This window comes from Pyrus communis, chromosome 15 (genome assembly GCF_041283825.1).
Source record: "Pyrus communis isolate YQ-2024b chromosome 15, ASM4128382v1, whole genome shotgun sequence".
Classification (NCBI taxonomy): domain Eukaryota; kingdom Viridiplantae; phylum Streptophyta; class Magnoliopsida; order Rosales; family Rosaceae; genus Pyrus; species Pyrus communis.
The window spans coordinates 9,866,662-9,870,199 of NC_142579.1; the positions used below are offsets into that span (position 1 = coordinate 9,866,662).

At 37.0% G+C, this 3,538-nt stretch overlaps 1 pseudogene; it reads left to right on the plus strand.

Moving 5' to 3' along the window:
* LOC137726089 (protein FAR1-RELATED SEQUENCE 5-like) lies at positions 1 to 1,292 on the plus strand (annotated as a pseudogene).
* The last annotated feature ends 2,246 nt before the right edge of the window (positions 1,293 to 3,538 follow it).

Sequence of the window (3,538 nt, forward strand, 5' to 3'; positions counted from 1 at the left end):
CGTTCGGTAAGTAATTATAATCTCTTTGGTGATGTTGTGTGCTTTGATACCACTTATCGAACCAACGAATATGATCGACCATTTGCACCATTTGTTGGAGTTAACCATCATAAGCAAACTGTAGTATTTGGTTCAACTTTGTTGTATGATGAAACTACAACTTCTTTTCGGTGGCTATTTAATACTTTTCTTTCAGCAATGTTTGGAAAACAACCAAGAAAAATTCTTACAGATCAATTGGCTGCAATGTCAAGGGCAATATTTGAAGTCTTTCCTGAAACTTGTCATCGATTATGTGTTTGGCACATTTATCAAAATGCAGCCAAGAATTGGAGCCATGTTTTTCCTAGATCAACATAATTTGCTCATGATTTCAGCACATGTGTATATGATTATGAAGATGAAAATGAGTGGTTACTAGCATGGAATATAGCTTCAAGACAACAATTGGTTGGGTGACATATTTAACTTGCGAGAAAAATGGGCTTCGGTGTATGGGCGGCATACTTTCACTGCAGACATGGAGAGCACACAACGTACTGAATCTATGAACAATGTCTTAAAAAAATATTTGAAGTCTAAACATGATTTTCTACGATTCCTTGAGTATTATGAGAAAGTGTTGGTAGATTGAAGATATCAAGAATTACTTGCTGATTTTAAGATGACGGAGACTAGTCCTATATTATTAGCAAATGTAGAAATGTTGCAGCAAGCGGTGGAGGTTTATACCCCAGAGATATTTTGTGCTAGTAAACGTCAAGAACACTTGGTTAAATTTGAAGTTTCAACACAGATAGTTGATTGTAGCTGTATGAATTTCTCTTTTGTTGAGATTTTATGTGGTCATGCAATCAAAGTGCTTGATAAGAAGAATGTGAAAAAAATCCCATCCCATTACATATTAAATCGATGGACAAGAACGGCAAAGGCTAGAAGTATGAAAGATTACCATGGAGTGGGGTGCTCATGACAATCCTAAAGAGTCTATGGGAAAGCGTTATAGTCATTTGTATCACAATTTTGATGAAATTGCTTCCTTAGCTGCAGAACATGACAAGTTAATTAAGTATGCACATCATTGTTCAATTGAGATGCTTAAAGATTTGAAAGAAACAAAGAAAAGCCTTGGTGAAAAAGATTGCACAAGTGGTGTTCAAAATTTGAAAGGCAAGGTTGATTCAACTGGTAAAGAACATGTTGAGATAATGGTTGAGCCTAATAATTGTGAAACAATTGTTTGTGTAGTTAAGAGAAAAGCTACAGTCGGACATCCACGCGGTCGACTTTAGGATCCGCTTGAACAAAAAAAGTCTAAGTCGACATCCAAGAGTTAAAAAACTCCTGCAAGGCGACAAATAGCTATGGAGGTACCTAAATTGTATTCTGTGGATGTACGAAGTGATTAATGTGTTATCTTGCAAATGTAATATTTTTTGGTCAAAATTTTTTGTAGGAATTTACTTGCACAGGTGAAAGTTGACAAACACTCCAGGGTGTAGGACATGAGGCTCATTTATTTGATAGCTTGTCTCAAGTATGGACTTTCAACTCTTTCAATTCTAATAAAGTTATATCAAAATTTAATTTCTAGACATAAGAGTTGAGCTTGAGAATTCAAACTTACTCTTTAAAGAAAAATGTAGGGATATGTCAATGTTGATACTGGTTCAGAACAACATTTTCAAGCTACACATGGAATTCAGTGCACCAATGTATTGCCTTACTTTGAAAGAATTTTTAGCTTGTCAACTTCTTTTATCTCGTTTTGATTTTCTAATATATTAATTTCAACACTCATTTTTTTTCTTTTGCCTCTCATAGGATATACCAAAGGAAACCAAGTTTTCATTTTTATATTCTGGAAGTTTGGACGAGATTACATGTTGGCAACAAAATATCTCTTTCGCTCAACTGCTTAATGTGAGTATTACATATAAGACAACTATAATACTGTTGACCCTAAAAATTACAAAACCTACGCGGCGCGCAGGCCGAGCAACTAATAAGCTAACTAAGTCCTTCGGTTGAATGCGGGGCGTGCCAACTCGTCGGCCAAGCTCGGCTGAGGAGTAAGATTTGTTGATATGGCGTTGAGCGCGTTGCTGACTTCTTTACCTTGCGACTGCGACCGAGTGTTCCTCGGTCTTCGGGTTCTAGAGCCTGAAGACAAGGCTGCTAGTTCTGCGAAGTTCACGAATCGTCGACGCCCGATTCGATCATCGTGATTATGTTCGTAAGAGTATAAGCACATCGAATCGACACCATACTATACAGACACAAATATTCAAAGGTGATGTATGTCTTGATGGTGAATGTGGTTCGGTCGTCAGAATGTTGAACTCTAAAACTCACTTGTGAGTATCCAATCATAAAATCACTCGGCGTCCAGTACGCCGAATATCGTAGCTCGTAATACCTTACTTCGCCGAAAAGGCTAATAAGGTGACCTCTGCCAATAAGGATTCGAAAACCCTTCTCGGGCGAGACTTGGATAGGTAACCAGTTGGCCTCGACGCAGTGCTTTTTATCCAAACTGAAGGTGCTCCTCGGTCGGCTGATTCTACTGCAATAATACTGTTTATCCAAACTGAAGGTGTGTCGGCTAGAAAAAGAAAATAAAAATCTCAAGTTGTTTGAGAGGTTTTGCGCAGGGCAATTGTGTGTTGAATTCACAGTCCCCAATTGTTGCATGATTTCTTGTATTTATAGCACCAACTCCTTCTTGAGATCGAATTAAACCCCTATTTGGATTGGGAGTTCTTGCTTCGCTCCAACTTTGCTTCTGATGCGAACTAAATAAGCACACAAATTAAAACCCTCTTGTGATAATTGTAGTATATGTATAAGTAGGGATCGTTCTAAACCAGGGATTAGGAAGGATTACTAAATCACTTGGAAACTGCCTCAAAAACTTAAAACAAAGGTTAAAGCACTAAACTATACTCAAAGAATGCAAAACTAAACACTTAAAACACTAAAACAAATCAAAAGACTCAAAACAGCACCAAAACACTCAAAACTGCCTTAAAAACACTTTCTGGGCAGTTTTGAGCACTTTGACTACTTTGGACGAATTTGGGAAATAAATTGATTCAAAACACTTAGAAACACAAACTAAGACACTTTCTAACTAAATTGGACACTAAAGTAAAGGGGGATTGAGTTTTTGACGAAGTTAAACTAAATGCACAGATTGTAATTTAAAGGCAGAATGTAAATATGAATGTGATGAAAATATGGATGAATGCTAGCTAGAAGGTTCTTCTCCACACATGTTACACTTGCATACAAGATGATTTTCAGTTGGTCTTTCGATAAATTATGAAACTCAACACCCCGGGTTAATTAGGTCCGCTTAAATTAACCGTCAAGTTTTCCTTAAGTTAATGAATTGGATGGGACAGCGCATACGCAATTCAAAACATTCTCCAAAAGTCCTTTACGTGAAAAGCACAATAAAGATACAATCAAAGATCATTAAGCATCATGAAAACTATAAGTGTTGACGAGGCATTCGTTACTATGATGAGCATGA